We start from the raw sequence: 25237 nt of genomic DNA on the forward strand, positions 1-25237 counted from the left end.
GTCTAAATACAATCTAAGGGACAAAAGACGTTAAAGCCAAATCTCAAAATTATTTTGCCTAGAGCCAAACCTTATAAATATGCAACTTTCTATTAAAGAACATTACGGGCCAACAGATTTTTATTCTTTCAGGCTGTGTCTACAACATACAAAATGAAGTGCAGAGTTGGCAGTTATCTCCTGATATTGATCACTGTAGACAGCCAAACCAGATAACTCAGGCCTCAAAGTGAACATTAAGTGAATTTGTTTGGCATGAGTTATCCTATTCAACTGTCTACACTGATCGTGTAACCTGGATAACAGCCTCGTGTGCTATGTAAGGGTCCCCTTAGAATGCTGAAGCATATTTGTATCAGACTTTTTTGATAAAAAAAAAACCCCAACCAGGCCAGTTAGGTTGAAGGCAGTCTCTGATTTTGTTTGGCTGATTTTATATTTGTTTTTACTAACATAAATGAGTATGAACTATTCATCTTAGAAATATTTTTTGACCCAACTATACAATGTCCATGTAAAATAGCCCTTATTTTAAAATTAGATACAAAAGAAATTAACAGTCATTTGCCTTCATATTTATCAGTGCATAGTCCTCTTCATAAAATCAATCCCCAAAGTGTGAATAATTAAATAACAGAAGAGCAAAAGAGATCAAATAAATTGCTTTGGCCACATATCAAATTTTAATAGATCTTTATTGAAAGACCTTTTAGTTTCTCTAAGCAGGTAGAAGTTGGAAGAGGAAGGGCACTATTGAAGTCAATCTCATTTAAGAACCTTGTACTATATTTTCATTATAGTACTTGAAATTACTTTTTTCCTTGGTAGTTGCAGGAAAAAATTAATTCTTTAACAAAGCCTCTAATTATTGCAAATAAGATATATATTTGTAATCTTTACAAATGTCAGTGCATGAGGTCACCCAGTCTTGCTAAATGTCTATTAGTTGACAGGTAAAAAGCTTTTAAATAAAAAAGAAATGGGCAGGCATTAGTAAGTTGAATGATGAAGGAAAAAACATTGGAAAATTTTTCATTTGATATGTACGGAGCTTCAATATATAAGCACTCCTTACTAACCTATTGGCTTTCCCGAAAATGTATTGGAAGCTAATATGGATGGGTGTTGTATGTGAGAAGCAGGATGATGTCATGGATAGAAGAGGGTTGGTTCTAGTCTTAAGAAATTTGACCCACCCTCTCAGTCCTCTCCATTATTCTATTTTTACATGGAGATATATAAAAAGAAAAGACATGATTTGTCAAAGTTGTCCTTTGAAATGCTATTGTAACTTCACAAAAACTTAAGCACTTTAAGTAGAGCAGACAGAAGACAAATCCTAGCATGGGTACCCTCACTCATGCAAGATGATTTGGGCACATAGTTGCTTGATATATTCTTCAGGGGCAAAATTTTATCTGACTTGTCCCTTTGCTACCTTGAGGCAATCCTTTAAGTGAAAGACTTTTGCTCATATAGACTTGATCTGCTTAGTCAAATAGCAACATAATTGCAGGTGTGGTTCTTACAGCATTGCCATTTGGTTCTCTAGGGTGTTTTGTGGCATTACAACTATAATACTGGCAGGTAACATTATCTTTTTTTTTAGTGAGGCAATTGGGGTTAAGTGACTTGCCCAGGGTCACACAGCTAGTAAGTGTTAAGTGCCTGAGGCCAGATTTGAACTCAGGTACTCCTGACTCCAGGGCTGGAGCTCTATTCCAGGTACCATTATCTTAACATCCCTTGAAAGACATGGCAGAAGATCAGAGGAGAGCTTGGTTCTTGGGCAAAGAGAGTTCCAAATGAAGGAGAAATCTAGTACATCTGTCTATATTTAAGGCTCTGATTTTCCCACTAACCATAGTGGAACAGTAATACGTGATTTAATCCACATGATGTTTAAAATCTAAATTGTGGTTGCCTTAAATTAGAAGCTTTAGCATCAGTCTTTGGGCATTAAACATTTATTAAAGCATACAGGTATACACACTGCTTCAAGCTGATTGGTTGGCATCCTCCAAATCCATTGGTTCACTGAACTTGAAGGTGTTCTCAAGTTCACAGTCTAGCTTCTGAGAACAATACCTTCTTAAGGGCTAGCCAGGTGTGATTACAATCTAGTTAACTTGAAGTAGACGAATCAGCAGTCAATCACTCTCACTTGATTCAATCAGTTTAGATTAATCTCCAGGTGGGTCTTTGTGTATCAGATAAATCCCATTATTTTATCACATCCAGTAGGTCATATTGAGGATATATTGATATGCCCATACTGGAAGAGAACAACCTAATAATGACAATGGAAATCATTAATCCAGATGTGTTATGGGAATAAAATCTCTAGCTATAGGCCATACAAATATTGAATGTGAGTTCCCACTAATTCTTATACTGAAAGAAATGGTTTAACAATAACAATAACAACAACAACAAAGATTTAGCAGAGATGCTGGTGTTTTCCATGGCCATGGTGATGATATCCATACAGAAATTAATGTTTTTTTTCACCACAGTTCAATTTAATTCAGATAATTTGATCATTAGTAATATTGGTTTGAAATATAACATTCTTTGTTCATAATAGGCAAGAATCATTATAAAATATCATAGGATTTGGAGAGGGGCAAGGGACATTTAGAAGACAATCTAATTCAATTCCCTCATTTTATAGATTAAAAAACTGAGAACAAGAGAGTCAGTTAAAGTCACATAGGTAAAATCTATTTTGAAATCAGTTTACCCACATGTATATTTGTATATGTTTTTGCATAGCTGTGTGTACATATGTATGTATGTATATGTATTTGACTCAATATGAAAGGTCCCTGTAGTCACGTTGATTTAGAGCTGGATGGGACCTTAGAGGCCATCAAGTCCAACAATCTGATTTTACAAAGGAGGAAACTGAGGTCAAGGACAGTTAAGTGATTTAAGTTAAGCATTTTTTTTTTGTGGGGCAATGGGGGTTAAGTGACTTGCCCAGGGTCACACAGCTAGTAAGTGTCAAGTGTCTGAGGCCGGATTTGAACTCAGGTCCTCCTGAATCCAGGGCCGGTGCTTTAACCACTGTGCCACCTAGCCGCCCCCTGCTCATTACAGAAAGGTAGTGAAATGAAAGTAAGAGGAAAATACATAGGACCCAGTGAGGTTAAGTTGTTTCACTACCATATTGGAGGTAGTAAGTAGATGCGCTCTTGGCTCCACCATAGGGTAAGTTTTAGCTGGCCTAGCCCAGGAATGAAGTTCTTTTTTTGCGGGAGGGGGGGGATCTCATAGAAACATTTTAGACTTGGAAGGGAACTTTAAGATGATCTAACCCAACCTCCTTCCAGAGGAGAGAAGAGTAAATGACTGAAAACCTCAAAAAGTTTAAATTTGTTTTTTAGAATAGAATAGACAGGGAGGTTCTTGAGTGAAATTTCTGTAGATTAGAACGCATTGGTAATTAAAAGATTGTTTCAAAAATAAATGGTCACCAACTGTTCCCCATCTTGCCACTATGCTTGGGGTCAGGGGAATGCAGCAGAGAGGTAAGGAGATTACTAGCCTATCCATCCTCAATTCATAATTTTTGTAGTAATGAACTTTATGGTCTTTGAAAATCTCTCTTGAGCTGGAAGAAGAACTTTGATTTTGGAATGAAAAAGCATTTATTAAATGCTTACTGGGCCCCTAGCACTGTGTTAGGAACTGAGACCATAAATAAAAAAGCCAAGTCAGACTCTGCCTACAAGGAGATATATAATATGTCTAATGTATCTCCTTGTAGACAGGGTCTTACTTGGCTTTGTTATACATTTATAAGTATATCTAGATAGATATCCATGTACATATGTTTTTTAAACTAAAATTTTTAAGATGATTTTAGGGATTCCATTCTTCTCCCTAATGCTTTGATTTGTTGTTGCAATCTTTTTGGTCAATTCATTTCCCACATAATAAAGTAAATTATATTTCTCTATCTGAAATCAGGGATATTTTTAGAAGGCATAAAATTAGAAAAAAAATTATCTAAAATAGTGAGCTCCTTGGAGAGGCTCTGGAAACATTAAGTTGTTATTTTAAAAACAAATTTAGACCATTTGCCATTTTTCTAAAACCTAATGACCTTGAAAAAGGCTTATTTTTGTGGGGTTTTTTACCATCCCAATTACTCTTTCATAAAATATATACAGTGATTTCCTATCTATATAGAATATCAATCAAGTTATACAGAAGAAAAATTATGACAGCATTACTCTTCTTTCTCAATCAATGCTACCAGCTCCCCATTTGTTTTTGGATTCAGTTCAATTTTTTTTTATTTCATTGACCTGTTTTAGATGATCTTTTGAATCATGTCTCTTTCTCTTCATTTATCTTTGCCTACTCATGGCCTTCTATATGACCATTAATTTATGAAAGCTTTCTGCCTTAGAACTTCAGCCATTTGGAATTGCCTTATTAAATTCATATATTTTAGCATCCCTCTTAAAATTGTCTCCCTTTTTACTTTTTCTACCCTTTTATTTTTATTTCAAACACAATTGTCTGTTGGGATTTCTAAAGAATAATACTATTAAACCAAAGTAAAAACCCTGTGAAATAAGAATTGGCATATAATGTGAAAATATATCCCAAAGTATAAGTCTGAAAGTTGCTAGAGAGCCAAGAAGCTCACTTAGGGAAGGCAGATTGCTTAGAAGCACCCGCTTAAAATAGTTTTGTCTGGACAAAAGATGCTTGAATAAGTGAGTTGACTCCCCAGGGACTTTGTCTTGTAACGAGGAAGAAGCAAGAATCTGGTTCTTAAAAAAAGCCAGATTTGTATAATGCAATTGATGGAGTAACTTGTTAACCTCAAAAGAAGCAAAAAATAAGGCTCTTCTCTAAACTGCTCCAAAACTTAAAAAGACTCAGTGCATTACAGATGAAATATTCATGTGTTCATATATATATATGTATATATATATGGATTATGATCTCTTAGTGAAAGATACTCCTTCATTAGTTCTCCATGCGAACAATTACAGATTCTTCAAATATTTGTGTATAAATATACATATGCACATCCAACAAGCTTATCCCTGCTTTGCCACAATATTCATTGATAATGTGTTCATCATCCATGGCCATTAAATTCCCTTAAAGTTTTTGTTGCCTCAGTGACTATGTGATGAACTTCATTCGTCTATAATGACAGTGTCCAACTAGAGTCCATTATTGATGCTTCCTTTTAGTGGAACAGCTTTAGTGTGGATTGTGCTACAATGAGCTATGGAGAGTTTTTTTTTTAATAGATAACTGTGGGGAAGCACAGAATTAAGCAGTTATCTACTGCTGTTTCAAGAACTGTCTTGGCTCCTCTTGTTGCAGTTATCAGTAGTTCCTTAAATGTGTACTTTCTTATTATGGTATTTTCTTGGGCAAAACTTACCATAAACTCATCACTAACTGGCCATCTTGATTAGAACAGATAGTTTTCCACAGAGAAGTAGATGAGGGGAGGGGTGGCCTGCAGAGTTCAGCTTTGATTTCTAAGTCTGCAAAGAAATAATGAATAGGATTATCTTGGTGTGTTTATTTTTAAATATGTCTGCCTGTTTTTCCCCTATAGCTCTTTTTTTTTCTTTTTCAATTTTTTTTTTTGCGGGGCAATGACGATTAAGTGACTTGCCCAGGGACACACAGCTAATAATCATCAAGTGTCTGAGGCAGGATTTGAACTCAGGTCCCCCTGAATCCAGGGCCTGTGCTTTATCCACTGTACCACCTAGCTCCCCCCCCCCCAGCTCTTTCTTGAGCTGACTTGAAAATCCATCCTGTTTTCCATTTGCTTTGGGTAAATCTATATACTGGGAGCTGAGCAAACCAGTTCAGACTACGCAGAAATCATGAGCAGCTTTTAGAATTAAAATGGAATGAACACTTCTGGGTTTATTGTCAAAACTTACTATAGTCTTGCTATTTTATATCCATTATGGGCCCTGCCTTCCTCTGTATCTCAGTTCCTAGCACAGCACTTAGCACATAATAAACACCTAAGAGTCTCACTTGGACTATTTCAATACCTTCCTCAACTACTCGTTCTCACTCTGTACACATATCTAGTCACCTGTCAAATTGTATCTTTTCTAACTCCACAGTCTCCTTTCTCATCCCTCAGATGAACTCCATGCCAGGGCAGGTGCTCATTGACTCTTTCTTGGACTATTACAGTGACCTCCTATTTGGTCTCCCTAATTCATTACTTTTTAGAGCAATGTCTCAACTCTATGGATAACTCAGGGCTTTTATGTAGTATTTTCTCCTTTCAATTCAGGAAGGATGAGGAGGAAAATGGGGGTTGAATTGAAAAATACTATTAATGAACCAGACCTATGGATTTTTTACTCATATATACTAAGTAGAATAATTTTATAATGTTTAAAATGTATAAAAATCTAATTTAATGACACTAGTTCACTTACTCTTCTCTCCCTCCCCCATTTTCATCTCTTGATTCTCTCCAGAAATTAGCAATGACTTAGGTTCTTATTCAATAAGACCCTGCCCCAGAGTTTTATATGGAAGTGCTAGTTGACCTCCAAGGGTATCTGAGGAAATTGGTGTTTCTCTTATTCTATAATGAAGTGGCCTGGTTCTTAAACTATTTAAATTGACTTTAATTCTTAAATTATATTCAAAAACTGTAGATTGATTTTGCCACCTCCAATTTAAAGCCATTGTGTAAACTTTGGAGTTGTTTAAGTGGTACCTCACTGGCTACAAATAGGAATGAATTTGTTGCTGCTGTGACTCAGCATACAAATAAGCTAAGTGCACAGTTTTGCCTGCTTGCAGCATTAGCCCTTGTATGTTTTCTTGAATTTAGTGCCAGGTAGTGATGATTGTTGGCATTTTTAGTGTAATTAATGTGAGGCAGATGAATTATTTGCTTATAGACGTTTTATTACCCTGGAGTGGAAATGGATATTCTTGGAAACTAAAGCCAGGTTCTTTCTCCCTAGGTTTATTCTAATATATGAATATGATTTGTTTATATCCAATTATATTCCTAAATATCTTAGCTAATACAATTACTTTGTGCTGATCACTAGATCCAAAAACAGCAGAAAGGTTGTTTTAGTGATTATGTATTGTATAGTATAGTATAGTATAGTATAGTATAGTATAGTATAGTATAGTATAGTATAGTATAGTGTATTATAGTGTCTGGAAGGCTTCAGTCCTCTTGGTGTGGGTATACTCAGGATGGTGCTTTGCTAAGTCTCAGGGTTATGAAAGTAGAATCAAATTGTGGTAGTGAGAGGTTCTAAAATGGAAAAGGTATTCAGGGTTGTACTGAAAACTTGGTTAAACAAATGACTATGATGCATAGTTCAATAAGCATATGTGCCAGGTACTGTGCTAGGTACTGGAAATACAAATACCAACCCTCAAAGATTCTATGGCAAAAGACAACATGTCTGTTAATAAACATACACAGAAAATAGATAAAATAAATACAAAGTGATTTCGAGAGGGAGGGCACTAGGAGCTGGAGGGAACAGGAAAGGCTTCATGTAGAAAATGGTAGATACCTAATGATAATGAGTTCACATTTGGACAATTGACTTGGAGATGTCAATGGGACCATCCAGTTAAAAATCCCCGAAAGTTGGTGATGTGGGACTGGAGTTTGGGAGAAAGTTAGTCATGTGCAAAGAAATGATGACTGAATTCAGAGTAGTTGATACGGTTACCAAGTAAGCAAATAGAATGAGAAAAGAGAAGAAAGCCAAGAGGTACACATATAGTGGGTATGAAATGGATAATGATCCAAAAAAGGAGACTGAGAAAGAGTGTTCAGAAAGGTAGGAAGAAAGTCAGAAGAGAGCATTTTCATGAACAACGAGAGAGGATAGAGGGATAGAGTATCTAGGGGGAGAAAGTTATCAACAGTATCAAATGCAGAAGAGAAGTTAAGAAAAAAGAAGGTTGAGAAAAGGCCATCAGATGAATCAGTTAAGGAATCATTAGAAATTGTGGAGTGGGTAGCTTCAGTTTAGTGATGAGATTGGAAGCCACACTGCATGAGGTTAAGAAGTGAAGAAAAGGGGGGGGGGTCAGCAAAGTGGTGCAGTGGATAAAGCACCTGCCCTGGATTCAGGAGGACCTGAGTTCAAATCCGGCCTTAGACACTTGACACACTAGCAGTGTGACTCTGGGCAAGTCACTTATTCCTCATTGCCCTGCAAAAACCAAACCAAAACAAAAACTAAAACAAAAAAAGAAGTGAAAAAGGGGGGGGGGGTCAGCTAGGTGGTACAGTGGATAAAGCACCTGCCCTGGATTCAGGAGGATCTGAGTTCAAATCCAGCCTCAAAAATGTAACCCTCATTGTCCTGCCCCCCCCCCAAAAAAACAAAAACAAGTAAAGAAAAGGGCCAAAGTAAAGGTCACGAGTATAGATAGACTGCTCTTTCAAGAAGTTTGGCTGTGGAAGGAAGGAGAGATATTGAGTGATAGCTTGAGCAAGTGGTAAGGCCTAATGAAGTTTTTTTTCAGGATTGGAGAGATTTGGATATGTTTGTGACAGCAGGGAATTAACCAGTGGAAAGGAAAAAATTTGTTATCAGCTTGGGAGGGACAATTGTGGGAACAATCTGCTGGAGAATTCAGGAAGGGATAGAACAAGGGTATACACCTTTATCAGACTGTTGAGTAAAGGAGAATTGGTTGAATACCTGTGTTGGATTGGAGGCATTCAGAACATTTCAAAGGTGCGAAGCATGGAAAAGATGGAATTTCAAATCAGTACCACTGTTCTCATTGGATTGAGGAAGAACTCAGATTTATTGTGCCTTTATTGTTGTTTTTTGAAAACGTATAAGTAAATAATTCAGTTCAATGTTTTGTGAATATTTGACACGATAAACTGAAATTTGGGTATGACCTTTTTCTGTTAGTGTAGGTTAAAACTATATCTAAACGTGTGATTGGCCAATACTGCCAGCTTGCTTCTTTTTGTCCTGATGATGAGTCATTCTGATCAAATTAGTTACTTAGACTCTTGAATAAGCAAAGTGATATAAACAATTGACACCAGCATCTGAGAACATTAGTGTGGCTATTTGTATTCCTACAAGAAATGTTTTAAAATACTACTTATATTCCTGGGTCACACTTTATAAATTATTTCATTTCATTGTCTTTTGGAAATTATTTTAGCCTGGCCTTCAGCATTTAAGACATTTTCATAGAAACAAGAAGAAAGAAGCCCATAAGATAATTGAAACAGAATTCTTTGTCATCACTTGTCACCTTTTACATTCCTTTTTTGTATTACTGAGTCATAATTGCTGGTTTCATTATTATGTTCCATAGTGTTGCTTTACTTTGTGATGGTGTGCCCAAGTCAAATTAGAATCATTTTTTCTCTTTCTGCTTTTGCCTTTTTGCTCTATTCTAAAAATATAATTTTTTAAAATGTCTTTCTTTTAACGTGGTGGGATGCTCCTTCAAACTCTTGAGTGTGAATTTCCTTCTTCAGCCATTGCCTTGCCCTAAGTAATCTCTTTTAATGGTTATTTGCATAGGAAGTGTCTATTGTTCGATTCTCTTATGTTCTTATGGAAGCTTCACTCCATATTAGTCTGCTCCTTTTTTCAATGTAAATTGTTAAGCTCTCTATCTGGATGTTTCCCTTACATTTCAGGGAACTATGTAAAACCAGATTTTTTCTGATCTTAAGACTTTCTAGATTGTTGTAAGTGATTTATTGAGATCAGAATAGAATCACTAGGTATAACACTGGTATTAGTTTGTAGTACCTCTCAGGCACCAATGGACTGATCTAATCAACCTACAGTATATTCAAAGAACCATCTTAATGAATTGTGTGGGATTTTATAGACCCAGACATTCTCTGGGTGTAGTAGCATTCACTCTTTTAGATTACCGGATATCCCATTCAGTTCAGGATGTCAGAGATTGTATTGACTGATGGAACAAGACAATTGAATAATTATTACCCTGCCCCCCTCGAACAACAGCACTTTCATTACCGCCGCCACTACCACCACCATCATTACTACCATTGTCGCCGTCATTGCTCAACAACAACAAAATCCCCACTACCACCACCATAAGCTCAATTACTGTAGGACCTGACATTGATCGTACTGCTATTAGAAATCTAAACATACTTGTGACTTTATACAAAGTACCGTACAATTTTTTGACTTTAGAAAAAAGAAAATATAGAGCTTTTAAAAGTTAGATGAGGGGGCAGCTAGGTGGTACAGTGGATAAAGCACCGGCCCTGGATTCAGGAGTACCTGAGTTCAAATCCGGCCTCAGACACTTGACACTTACTAGCTGTGTGACCTTGGGCAAGTCACTTAACCCCCATTGCCCTGCAAAAAAAAAAAGTTAGATGAGGGGTGTCATATGACTAAACCATATAACACCTAAAGCAGTCAAATATTTTACTTTGAAGGGAAGTATTAACTATCTCTATCTGCATATGCATTTTTATCCCTTCTATCCCTAAAGTATTATCAAATATATTTTAGTTAGTCATTGTGATTAAGGGGGATTCTGAAAACTAGAATTAAGAAATGATTTCCCCTTTTTATGGAGAGGTTTTTTTCATAGTGAAGAGACACGTTTATAAAAATATCATGTTTTTCTCCAGTGAATGATGGTGGTGCATCTGTTGTGCCAATTATCCATTAATATCACAATGTAAAATTATTAGGTTATAGATTTCAGTAAAATTAATTAACTCTTAATTGTGTACAAGTGCCTACTTTTAAAAAATTGGTTTTGCCTTGATGGTTCTGTGTGTTTATAAAAAAGGTACCTTATGGGGCCTCGGGACCTATTGGAGTCCCTGCCCATGAACCAAAAGAGATAAAAGTCGGGGACGGTGAATTCTGGAATGATTGTACTGATGACCAGAACTTTGAAGTTATTGAATTCCCTGAGGACTACTATGAAAGTCTTGTATACTGCGAGGAAGACTACGATGAGTCATCTGTAGCTAATGACCTCAAGCTCCTGAAGCCTCCTAGGGATGACTGGCTCTTTCTGGAAGAAGATTAATGCCAGAGCACATAGGTCAGGCCCTTTAACAAGAAGACAATTTGCCTAAGAGGGTGAAACCACCTGGGTAGGTCTGGAATTCTGAACATAAAAGGACCTTTAGTGTTGTTCAGTGAAACATCTGCTGCAGGGAGCTAGTTCTCTTTGGTATTGGATTCTCTCTGGCCAGTAGGCCAACCCTCTATCTTTCAGCCTTACTTTCTGATTCTAATTATCTTCAACTTTGCGCTCTGACCTAAATCTATCTAACCACAATGAACTTTTGCAGTCATCTACACTGACCTCATCTGCTGACTCTTTTTCCTCCTCTTCAACCAAACCTTGTTGTGCAACTTCACGTTAAGTAATTTAAGACTATATTACCTTTCTGGACTAGCTCCAGGCCCAGACATTCTTAGTCATGTACTTTCATGGAGGAAATGCTTAGCTGGTTTGTCCAAAACATTTAATGGTACACCAGAATTGCTACCTTTTCACGTGCAGGCATATGTATGCACCACCTTTTTATATATTTATGCTTACATATACATATACATATATATATGTGAAACTGAAGCCCGAGGACTTTGGGGATAAAATTGATTCAGGACTGTTTCTTACACCATACACAAAGATTCCATTTGCTGATGGGTCACCCTTCAACTCATTGATCCCATCCCAGTTTTGGATGTCCTTGGAGCTTTCATCATGATTTATGGGTGGCTCCTGAAGACCCACGATGCAAAGAAGTTACTAGTTGCTGGACATAGTAATTATGCCAGAGGATAGATATTGGGCTATGTTAAGAACCGGATTTTAATAAGCTAACTTGGATTGATCAACTTCAGGAGGGGTTTTCTAACACCACCCTGAAGGAACTCTTCTAAGTAGAGATTACTGAGACCATGTGTATCCTGATCAGCCATTGCCTGACATTTGTTCGATCAATGACTAAGCAATAAGAAGATGAAAAAGCAAGATGATGTTCTGCTTTTTCAAAACTTATGGACCTGAAGCCTTGGTTTTCACCACAACAGAAGCCAATCAGGAATTAATGCTGATGTGTTTGGGATCTGTCTGATTCTAAGGGAAACAAGCCAGATCCCTGGACCTGGATATGCCTGGACATATAATCTAAGGCAGAATGTGAGAAGCAGATCCCTTGGGATTTCATGGAAAAAGATGATTACATGTAAACTATTTCTTAATCTCAGATATATTTGACCAATTCCTAGAGACCAAAGTTTGTGTATGTTAAGATCAACTTCTGAAAGGGTTTACAACCTAGTTAGAAAGGGTGATTTTGGAAAATTACAGCTTATCTGTGGTAACCCTGGTCCTTCAGGAGACCAAAGGTGGTTTCCCTTTGAAATAACCTGGATGATGGGGAATTAGTTTATCTATATCCTACATCTGCACCCTACATTTATACCTTATATCTATTCTCTCTGTCTCTCTCTGTCTCTGTCTTTCTCTCTGTGTCTCTCTCCATGTCTCTTTCTCCCTCCCTCCCTCTCTCCTCTCTCTTCCTCTCTCTTTACCTCTCTTTCCTTCCCTTTCTCCTTTCTCCCTCTCTCTCTACTTCTCTCTCTCTCTCTCCCCTCTTTCTCCTTTTTCTCTCTCCTTTCTCCTTCCCTCTCTCCCTCCCCTCTCTCCTCTTTCTCTCTGTTTCTCTCTCCCCCTCCCTGTTTCTCCTCTCTTTACCTCTCTTTCCTTTACTTTTTCCTTCTCTATCCCTCTCTACTTCTCTTTCTCCCTCTCTCCCTTCTTTCTCCTCTTTCTCTCTCTTTTCTCTCTATATCTCTCTCCTTCTTTCTCTTCTCTCTCCATTCCCCTCTCTCCTCTTTATCTCTCTCTTTCTCCCTCCCTCTCCCTCTCTCTTTCCTTCTCTTTTTCTTTCTTTCCACTCCTCTCTCTACTTCTCTTTCTTTCTCTTTATATTTTTCTCCTTTCTTTCTCCCTCTCCTTTATCCTTTATCCCTCCCTCCCCCCCTCTCTCCATCTCACTCTCTTCTCTCTCCTTTTTCTTCCTCTCTATCTTATCCCTTTCAAAACCAGAGAGGATATGGGTTAATATGGAGGACTATGCAGAACCAACTTGATAGACATAGAATTGTTAGAATTAAAGGTGGGGTTACAAAAGGTGATGGCTACAAAAATGTCCTTTATCAGGACACATTCATTCCTGTAGAAGTATCACTGCTACCAGATTAGAAATATCTGAATCATGTTTCAGAAGCAATCAGTTTAGGACATATAATTTGGTCTGAATGTGAATTTTAATTAAAGTAAATTGTTAGACTATTGCCATACTAAACTATACTAGTGAGGGATATGAATCTTCCCCTCTCAGAAATAGATAAATCTAGCCACAAAATAAATAAGAAAGAAGTTAAAGAGGTGAATAGAATGTTAGAAAAGTTAGATACGATAGATGTCTGGAGAAAATTGAATGGGGATAGAAAGGAATACACCTTTTTCTCAGTGGTACATGGCACATATTCAAAAATTGACCATGTATTAAGGCATAAAACCTCACAGTCAAATGTAGAAAGGCAGAAATAGTAAATGCATCCTTCTCAGATCATGACGCAATAAAAATTACATGTAATAAAGAACCATGGAAAAATAGACTGAAAATTAATTGGAAGCTAAATAATCTCATTCTAAAGAATGAGTGGGTCAAATGACTATTGCCATACTTACTGTGTTAAACAACAAAGAATCATCCAGCAACTCAAAATTTTCTTTTCTTCTGTACTATCTGGATATTTTCAATTGTACTGTAAATTTATTTTTCTCCTTCTTAAATTATTTTTGTGAAATGTAAACAGTGAAATGGGTTCTCATCTGAGATTGTGATATCTTTAAATTAATTTGTATAAATAACTATCCATTGTTCTGACATGGGGATAGTCTGTAGTACAAAATACAAAGACTCCACCATTTGGCCCTAACCTATTTTCAAGATTTATTTCACCTTCTTCCCCAATTTTTATCTTCTTTCAAGGTTCATCTATTTCTTTATAGCCTTTCCTCATGCCCTCCTTCCTCCCTCACCCAAGAGAAAAGTATTTTCTTCTTTCTGAAGTTTTTCTAGACCACTTTGTGGGGCTCTGGTCTTTATCACCTTTATCATTATATTTATTATATTTTTCTGTAAACTTGGTGTAGCTCCATAGCCCCCCGCCCCAATTTAAAATGTAATTCCTCTCAGAGGGCAGGTACTGTGAGGCAATATGGGATATTGGAGGCAAAAATTCCCAGAATTGGAATGGTCAGAGACTTAAGTACAAATCTTGACTCTAACACTCAATGGCTATGTGACAGTGGGCAAGTTAACCTCTCAGCTTCAGTTTCTTCATCTGTAATTTGAAGATAATCTTACCTACCTCACAGGGATGTTGTGAGGAACACGTGAAATATTGTATTTAGAGTGTTCTGTAAAACTTAATTGTGTCAGCTGTTATTGTGTAAACCTAATATTTCTCACAGTGCCTTGCATGAAGTAGGCACTTAATAAATATTTGTTGCATTCAACTGAGTTGAACCTCTAATTTTTCCCCTGGAGAATGGAACCTACCACAATTGGGTTGGGGAGAAGGAGCAGCTTTCTTTTGCCTGAAAATGGCTGTGTCTTACAGGAGGCAAGTACTAGACATATTCTAAGGTACTTTTGAGCTAGATAATGAGCAAAAGGCCAGTATGTTAGCCAAAGATGCCTCCTATTTACCTTAGTTTTCCACATAATTAACAATATTTCCTTTTGAGAGGCATCTCAGTAGAAAGAACACTGGACTAGAATGCTTTGTGTGGTGTCTTTAGCAAGTTTCTCTTTGGGACTTAATTTTTACTTTTGTAAAGTTCTATGAGTCAATGGATGTGCTAACTTACACATTTTACTCCAATACCTTGACCACAAACAACTGCAAAAAGGAGCTAATTTTCAATAATCAGGAATAAACTTTAAACCATGTTTTCCCAGTCTTTTTCTTAAAGTTCCAAAAAGCATAAAATGTGTATCAGGAAGAAAACACCTTTCAATACAACTTGATTATATTACAAAACAAAGACATTCCTGGGATTAAAACATTACTCTGTGATCTGTGATTTCTTTGCTATGGGGACTCTCTCCTCTGGTGAATGTCTTGACCATCTTCTATAACATAGTTGGACTTTGAGAGTTGCTATAACTAAATAATTCATCACCCTCTGGTCAACATACTTTCTGAACTTAGCTGGGCTGGTTTTTGAGTGGCAATCCCTCTCTAGTCTTTTGAAAAGAATTGATATTTTATTGTTGTTTTTTATATTACCTACATTTCCCAGTTTGCTTTTCCTTTTCCCTCCCAGAAGACCTCATAACAAAGAAACTAAAAGATAAAGAAATAGTTAAGGAAAACTAACACACATCAACTAGGTCCATCTAGAATTTCCTGTAGTGTTACATACCCATAGTCCCCCAACTTGGCAAAGAAAGGCAGTTCATTTTCATATCTCTTCTTTGCGGTCAAACCTGGTTAGTATAATTTCATGGCACTTGGTTTTGTTTTCTGGTGGTTTTTGTTTTCCATTGACATTTTTGTAGCCATTATGTATATTGTTTTCTTGGTTGTGCTTACATCATTTTCTTTCATTTTGTATAAGTCTTTTCATATTTCTCCATGTTCAAAGAATTTGTTGGTTTTTGTAGTGCATTAATATCCATCTACCTTTATCTTCCACAATTTCCTTAGTCATTCCACAATCTGTGGACATCTACCTTTTTTCCAGTTCTTTGTTACCACAAAAAGTTCTTTTGTAAATATTTCATTGCTTATAGAGCCTTTCTTTTTATCTTTGATTTCATTGGGATCAAAGATAAAAATGCCTAGAAGTGGGCTCACTGGATTTAAAGATATGCTGTCCTTGGTTTTTACAGTTTTGTCAGATATATCAAGGTTTCTGCTTTGTTGCCATAACCTTCAGAAACTCAGGGTCATTTCTTTGCCATAGTGAGCCACAGAAGGACATGGGTAGAGAGAGGATGTAAGTGTGTATATATGCATTTTAATATAGTTATCCTCAAGTAAAGTACTATATAATGTTGAGCTTTTTCTATACAGTAAAACATTCATAGCCTATGCAGGTACCAAAAATGAGAGAACAGAGAAAATGAGTATGCTAATATGCATATTAGCATGCAGTGATTGGTTGGACATTTCTTCTGGGTAGCTGTTAAAGTTAAGTAGTACCTAAGAGCATAATAAGGAAAATAATAAGAAACACTCAAGGTGTTCTCAGTTTAACAACCTAACAGTTCCCTTGTTTCGGTTCTTTAACCTGTATTCAGTGATTTCTTCTAGAGTTTTCTTTGAGAAAACTGTAAGAAAATTAATAAATATGTATTCTTTATGAGAGATCTTATTCTATTTTTGAATATTGCACCTATAGACTGGCTAAAATTTTCTCCTGTACAAAATAGAATTGGCTCTTGCCAATTATTATTAAGTAGTCATCATTTATTTATATTCAAGAAGGCTAATTCCAATATGAAGACTGAGAAAAGACTCTGGGAAAAGGCATCATGCTTATCTTTTGATTGCCTTTACATCATTAAAAATATGTATTAAGCACCTACTTGTGGGTAGCACTATTCTAGGTGCTATCAAATGCAAGGATGATAATAATATTAATAGCAACTTTCTATTTATTTAAGGTTTGAAAAGTGCTTAAATGTGTTATCTCATTTGAAATTAGGCATAATCTCTCAGGTTTAGGTATTTCTTTATAGTGAGGTTTTTTTAAGCCTATTGAAAATTATTATCGAGCCACCAAGTAAGCTTATAAACTCATATGATTTAGAAGAATTCAGGTCCTTACCATAGGGCAATAAAAGTTCTTTGAATATACTCATACTTCATTATTTTAGCACAGGGGTCCTTAACCTGAAGTCTTTGAGTTTAGGTTTTTAATAAATATTTTGATAACTATATTTCAATTAATTAGTTTCCTTATAATACCATATATTTTCTTGATGTATTTAAGAATTGGTCTATGGGCTTTACCAGACAACAGCCAAAGGGGAGTCTATCATAAAAAAAAAAAAGGTTAAGAATCCTCAGTTTAGTGGATATTTGATTTCTCTTCTAAAGGCATACCTTGCATCCATGAAAGTTATTTCTCATCCACAATTCATTCTTTGCAACCCTTGCCTGTGTTCTCAACTGAAGGCCTTTCTCTAGGTCTTTTAACATTTCATAGTTTCTCATGGTTTTGATTTTTCACTTGGTCTTGTGCTAGTGGGCCCACCTCCTTTGCCTTGGTGATGGTCCTCAATCAATCTTTATTCCTTTTTTCCCTCATCAGGCTGTGCCAAAACAACCATGATTTCTGATCTTTGCTGAATAGTGTTCCACTGAGCTAGGCAGGAGTATTATCCAATTTTCAAATTTGGAAATATTTATGTAAGCAAAGAATTCGGTATGAAGAGACCACAATAGGAATAATGCTAGGACTAGGGCCCAGCCCAGCTTATTGAAAGGTGTTTTTTTCCTTTAATGATGCTCTTTGTGTGTGATAGAACATTCTAGAGATAATATGCACAATTTAAAGGATCACATTCTATTGAGGAGTTTCTGTCTTACATTTTAAAAAAATTATAACTTTAACATCACTTTTGGCTAAACCTTAGAAAACACAGAGCAATAAAAAAGAGGGGGATAAAGCTAGTTTAGCAAACCTAATCAACACATTAACCAAGTCTGATAGTCTATGTAATCTTCAATACCTGGGGTTCCCCGGCTCTGCAAAAAAGGGAGGAAAGTACATTTTCCCCATCTGTCTTCTGGTGCCAAGCTTAGGCATTATACTTACTGGTTAAAGGATCAATCAGTAAGCACTTATTAGATACCTCCTCTGTGTCGGACACTGTGCTCAATGTTTGGGATAAAAATTCAAAGAATGAAACATTTACAATTACATTGCAATGGGAATATAACAAGGACATATAAAATACATACTAAATAAATCCACAGTAGTTTGGGAAAGAAGGTATGAACAGTTGGCAGGTGGGGAGAATGAGGAAAGATGATACAGACAGTGGTGCCTGAGATGCACTTTGAAGGAATGAAGGAATTCTCTGAGGCAGAGGTGAGGAGGGAGTGCATTCCAGGCATGGGCTAGTACCAGCATACAGAGATGGGAAATGGGAGATGGAAGATGAAGTGTTATGTGTTAGGAATTCAGAGAAATGCAGTTTGTCCTGGATTGCCTGAGTGAAATTCTCATTGTAGAGGAGGAATAGATTCCAGTAAGGTCAAAAAGATAGTCTAGGGCCAGCTAGGCTATAAAGGGTTTTAAAAAGTAAACAGAGAAGTTTATATTTACTCTTAGAGGCAGTAGGGTCTCCCTGGAATTTATTAGTGTGCTAGATAGAGCACTAAACTTAGAATCAGGAAGAACTAGGTTTCAATCTCACCTCTGATATTTACTAGCTTGTATGACCCTGGGAAAGTCACTTAACCCCTCTGGGCCTAAGTTTCATCTCTAAAAGGAAGAGGTTGGACTTAATGACCTTTAAGGTCCTTTCTAGCCAGGAGTGTACTGGGAAGTATTTATCAAACAGTGCTCCTAAAAAAAAAGTAGGCGTGATGAACTTTTAATCTATATTATTAATATTTTTGCCTTCACTTTATTATGTCTAAACAATTAACAAAACCATAAATCAAGCTCTGATTTGTAGTGTTTGACAATTTCTGAGGTATAAATGCTCACAATGAAAATTTAACATTAAGCTCTTGTGAGTCAGTTTGAGCTGTCTCCAGTACAAAACTACTTCTAGCTCTAAATTCATGATCCTATAATCCTATAAGGAGGGAAGTGGTATGGCCAGATCTACATTTAAGGAAATCCACTTTGGCAGCTATGTGGAAAATATATTTGAGTAGGGAGATATTTGAGACAGAAGGACCAGAGGATCTTTTACAATAATGTAAAGCAAATAGTGTGGAAGGTTTGAACTCAAGTGGTAACTCTGAAGAGAGAAAAGGGGCCAGAGGTGAGAAATGTTGTGAAGATAAAATGGCATGATCTGGGAACTGATTGGGCAAGTAAGATGATGGAAAATTAACACTTGAAGATTAGTGGTGTCCAAGTCAAATAGAAAGGGATCCCTGCCAGCCATTATATTGACTTAGAAAACCACAAATGAACATTTTCTGTTTCATTGTATTTTTATTTATTATGTCACACATTTCCCAATTATACTCTGGAGTGATGGCAGCAAATTTGACACCTCTGTTTAAGATTACACTAATGTTATCAACTTGAGTGATGGGAAGAACAGTGGTGCCATGGACAGAAATAGGAAAATTTCAAAGAAGTTTGGGTTTTGGAGGAAAGATAATGAATTATTTGAATTTGAGACCTCTCTGGGGCATCCGGATTGAAAAGGCCAATAGACAGTGATATGTGATTGAAACTCAGGATAGACTGGGCCTAGATATATGACAATTAAGCCCTTGGGTGCTAATGAGATGACCGAGAGAGAGAGAAGAGAAGAAGGCCCAGGACACAGCCTCAGGGAACACCTCTGGTATATATACTGTCACAAAATCCCAGAGAGTAGAGAGTTTCCCACAGGTGGTCAACAGTGTCGAATGTTCCGTACAGATCAAATACTATGGGGACTGAGAAAAGGCCATCAATTTTGGCAAATGGTACCTCTGGAGAGAACACATTTCTTTTGAATGATGGGGTTAGAAGCCATATCACCACATTCAGTTAGAGAGTTTTACAATATGTTGCTATCCCCCTTACTGGACTTAAATGAGGTATCTGTAGTAATATGATGCATACTTAGTGTAATGAAGTTGTATTTGCTAGAGCTCTCCCTATATTTCCATTGAGACTCATTTTTCCTCCTTTCTACTGTAGCCTTCTAAAGTAGTCATATTCTTGAGGTAGAAGAACATATTTTATCATCAGGATACCTTTTCTTCCATTTCTTAGGCCCAGATGTATATCAGTCAGGGATAGTAGACAAAACAGAAAATGAAAAAAAAATTGGGCTGGTTTTTCATAAATCAAGCAGTGGAAAAGCAGAAAAATAAATTTTTAGTCTTTCCTTAGCATTCTCTGAACAACACAGTAAACAGCCTTTATTTAATCAGTTTTAGAATCCAATCTCTCTGGAGCTATTTTTAGTACTTACTGGCACTATATGCTTCTTCTGGGCAACGGTTCTAGATTTATAGCTCTGTAAGTGCCGTGTTATTTAGTACCTCCTGATCGGCACTGAAGTGGTATCTTGCACATGCATATGTCAAAAATGTTATGGCTTAGTAAGCTTGCTCAGCTGTTCCTTCCCTAGAACAATATACAAAAAAGATAGCTTTTTATTTGATAAAACATATCTTTTTTTCTTTTTTCAAAATATGAAATATTTCTCTTGGGGGTTCAGTATTCAGCATAGTCTTTCTCTTCTTTGATTCGAACAAAGGTCTCAGAAGGTCTTACCATCTTACCTGTTTCAGTAGTTTTTGCCCCAGGATTACCACTCAAAACTCATTTATGAATCTGGACCAAAATATCATTCACAAATTAAATAAAAGTCTCTTGCATTATAAAAATTTTTTTCACATTCCATAGTTTTCTTTGACCCTTTGTTGGAAATGGGATTCATGCATTTTGACTGTCAGAATTCATAAACACTTTCATTAGCATGTGGAATCTATGTAGAAGATGGAGTTCTTGTGATCTAGAAGAAGATGTTCCTTTTAACATACTTACTGGCCTTTATTTTCTTCTTAAACACATGAACATGCTTGAATGAAGGGTGTAGATGTTGTTCTCTTTTTAATGCTGTTCACATATAAAATTTTAATGTGCTGTTCACATATAAAAGTTAATATTTGTCAGCATTTCTCTAGAAAACAAAGATTTATATCAGTTTGTAAAATTTTGTAAGGGATTAATATTTTATTTTATGAGATATCTAACTGAAAAAGTAGTTATTCCACAAAATGTTTAAAACAATCATTTTGACAGTTATTAGAAAAAACAAGAATTAGAAAATAACGCCATGCCTGTACCAATTTGATATTAAAATAAACAAATAAATCAAACTAAACCCCAACTAAACACTTGTCTTTGGCTTTCATATAAAAAAAGAACAAACCCCAAATATTAAATAGGTCAAATTCCATCTTATACATACATGAGTTCATCTATTTAGTGATAGCAAGTTACTTAAAAGTCACACCATTGTGCCCTCCACTCACTTTCATGGATAAATTAAGCTTAGGTGAGCTATTGCATGGTTTGAAGTACATTGGGTACTTCACATCTGAGGTATATTTCCTTTGAGTGCTTGACCACTGTAGCCAGGACTCTGGCTTGATCACCCTGTCTGCCACTGTATGTATTATTAGGGTGCACATTGCATTTCTCACTGGAAATTAAAGTATTGATCTTGGTAGGCTCATTTCTTTTCTCCTTCCTCTTCAATAATCACCCAGACAAGGGGATTAGTTATAAGAAGCTTTTGGACTTCACCTCTCTGTCTGTCCTTATGTAGACCACTTGGTGGAGTCATGAGTTTGATTGCCTTCAACCTATAACTAAGAGCTTCAGTTAAAAAGAAGGATCAGCCTTGGATAACGATTTGATTCATTATATTCAATTCTTTTGGACACTCACCACAATTTTAATATGCATACAGCTGTATTAGAACCTCTGTCCAAATTTTTCTCTCCTATAAATTTTCAGTTTTGCTGACAGACAACATTTATTCCAACCTCTTGGATAGTCTAAGTGGTAAAATAGTACGTAACTTGGAAATCTTTGTTTGTCTTGCTGCAGCTGTGTTATCTACTCATAGGTTTTGTAGTCTTCACAGTTTCATATCCTTTTTTATTAAAGGAGAAAGTTAAAAGACGACTTGTCTATGGGTACAAAAGATCAATAGAAGACTCTTCCATTAGTTGGTATATCTCCCTAAGAGTCATTGTTCTCTGGAGCAAAGAAGGAATTGCCTGAGTCTGGCACTGATAATTAATTCATCTCTTGTATATCAACATTTAAAAATCCTATTTTTCAAGCTTAAGCCACTTTAAATGATATGAGGAAGAGACAGTAAGCACATAATTCATGGATTTACAAATTATGTTTTCTTTCAGATGTAAAGGAAGGCAAAGATGGAAGGCCTATTTCGAGATTTATCTAAAAACTGTGACTAACACAGTTCTTCTACAAATATGCAATAACCATGAAAAATATTAATTATAGTTTAACCTCTCTGGGCTGTGTTTTCTTGTCTGTAGAATGAAGGGGCTTGAATTAGGTCATCCCCAAAGTAATTTCTAGTGCAAACATTCTTTGATTTCTATTAGAGTAAATGTGTTTTTGGAGAGTAAGTTCTGAACTTTAACTGCATATGAGTTGTTCTGTTTAAGAGCATTTTGTCTCTGGTGCTTTTTCAAAATTTTCTTCCTGAGCATAATGAAGTCATCTTTGCTACAGCGTTCCCTATATTTCCACTAAGAAGAGTGTTTCTTTCCCAATCCTCTCTTTTCCTTAGTAGAACATATTCTATCTTCTCTCTGTTTCTTTGAAAAAATCTTGTTTTCTCAATAAGAGGAAATGAGGCAAGCAATTTCATGGCAGAAAATGTCCTGACTGCTGTGTAGGGGGTGTTATGAAGTAGTTTACGCTTATCTTTGCTCTTTCATATATCTTTCTTTTGCCTTAATGCCCTTATTCAGCACTGAGCCATGCTTCATGCTCTGGGCCTGCCCTCTTTGCTGACTCCCTCCCCCTATCCCATCAAAAAGTTCCATGTCTGGTTCCTTTTTGTCCTTGAGCTTTCAGGGCAAGCTCATGATCTGAATTGCCAGAAAAAGTTTAATTTGTCATCTACCTTCCCTTTTCATTTTAATAAACTTTAACCTAAATGAGTCAATGAGTTGGAAATCTGAGACACGATAGCAATAGGGGAATTTGGGGAGAGACGGGAAGTCTAGCTAGTACCTCTATGTCCAGCTACTCCTACACGTGCAGGTCTATGGATATGTGTGTATATATTTGTACTGTGAATTTCAATTGTATTCCTTGAAAAGTCACTGTAGCTATGTGTTTTAGATGATGATAGCAATGCCATATGTGAAGCTAGCCATCCTTTGGAAGACCATATAATTAGGTATGGCTGTATATAAAATGGCTGTAGTTGACACTAGTTGAAAAAGGATCATCTGTTTACAAAGAATACACATGACTATAGTCGTTTACTAGTATTTTTGTTTAATTTTATCAGATTAACTAAAAGAGTATGCTCGTTCACTTTTAAATAGTTTAGGATTTGCTATAAAAGCATGATGCCTTTTTCCATTAGTGGACATACACTGACAGTACAAAAATGAAGAAAATGCAACTTTTGCAGTCATTTTCAAATTCTTGAAATGAAGGTTAAATGACTTGCCCAGGGTCACACAGCTAGTAAGTGTCAAGTGTCTGAGGCCGGATTTGAACTCAGGTCCTCCTGAATCCAGGGCACCACTTAGCTTCCCTCCTTGGAAGTCTTTATGTGAAATGTAGAGGACCATTTGTTTGATGTTCTGTAGAGGGGATTCCTGTTCAGGTATAGGGTGAGATTCCTGAAAATCCTGGGATTGGGATTTTACATTCTGTGTACTTTTTTGATTCTATCATATCATCCCTAGTAGGGATGAATAGGGCAGCTAGGTGGTATTACAGTAGTTCCAGGACTGGAATCAGGAAGAATCATCCTCCTGAGTTCAAATCTGGCTTTAGACATGTACTAGCTGTGTGATTCTAGGCAAATCAATTGATCCTGTGTGCCTCAGTTTCCTCATCTGTAGGATGAGTTGGAGAAGGAATTGGCAAACCACTCTAGTATCTATGCCAAGAAAAGCCCCAAAGGGTTCACAAAGAGCTGTACATGACTGAAAACAATTAAACAACAACAAAAGATGAATAGGTTCATAGAGTTCTATCAAGATAGCATAAAACAAAAATTATGATAAATTAAAATGGCAACTAAAACATGATTTAATGTCTTGGTTATGAGACTCTCTATATAATCTATTCTGAAGATTCAGTTTTTATTATGATGTATTTTAGTTTGGAAAATTTTTCATTTGCTATATAGTAGGAATGTTACCAAGGCAGATTTCCAAGCATTATGTACAGGAAAAACTTGTCTCCTGTCATTTATTGCATTTAAAGTTAGAGATGAGTTTGCATGAATTAAGAATCTGTGTAAAGCACTTGTTTTAGTTTGTGAGGTAATGCGCATCTGTTAACTTGTGTCTACAGCAAACTTCACAAAAAGAAAGAAAGGAAAGCTGAAGGCTTTGTATTGACGAAGCATCATTTTCAGATTCATAATAGAGATCCAGTACTTTCATGAAGGCATATATGATCCTGTTTAAATGTTTAAGTCACAATTGAGGTCCATTACATATTTGGAACTTCGTGTTAATGCTACCAAAAACTCAAGTATAAAAAGAGATCCAGACAGGTGTGGACTAGTGACATACTGAAGAATACTGATAACGGAATATAGAATATAATCTGAATGTGATTAGCCATTTTAATACTTCTTGAAGAACCAACACCTCCATTTGAATTTCCACCTTGTATCTTTTATGAAATCATGGTATAAGATAATTATGTATTAGCCATAGATGAATCCTATTTGTAGGGCCAATCCAGAAATTACAGGTCAAAGGCTGATTTTTGTTGCCATGTCAGTACTTTTCCATTACCACAAATCAGGATTGGGGGATTTAAAAAATATACAGGATAATATATCACTAACTTAATAATATCTCAAAGTTCTTCTCTTATCTTCTGTCTTCATCCCCGACTTTGCCCATCTTTTTTTTTAGTAAGGCAATTGGGGTTAAGTGACTTGCCCAGGGTCACACAGCTAGTAAGTGTTAAGTGTCTGAGGCCGGATTTGAACTCAGGTACTCCTGAATCCAGGGCCGGTGCTCTATCCACTGCGCCATCTAGCTGCCCCCGACTTGGCCCATCTTAATCTTCAAAGTAAAAATCAGTCTCCTGTAAATAGCTGGCCTTTGCTTGTACCTTTCTAAACTGTGACCTACTAGGCACTGAGAGAAAGTATTTATTGACCCAAGTCATCTGGCTTTTCAGAGCCCCTATTTAGGATTCTTGTGCC

General features: G+C 36.4%; 1 protein-coding gene across 1 annotated transcript in view; it reads left to right on the plus strand.

The window, feature by feature from the left end:
* PCDH11X (protocadherin 11 X-linked) overlaps positions 1-25237 on the plus strand; it is a 539199-nt gene that overhangs the window by 56001 nt on the left and 457961 nt on the right. The gene's annotated exons all lie outside the window — the stretch shown is intronic.

This window comes from Dromiciops gliroides, chromosome X, assembly GCF_019393635.1.
Source record: "Dromiciops gliroides isolate mDroGli1 chromosome X, mDroGli1.pri, whole genome shotgun sequence".
NCBI lineage: Eukaryota > Metazoa > Chordata > Mammalia > Microbiotheria > Microbiotheriidae > Dromiciops > Dromiciops gliroides.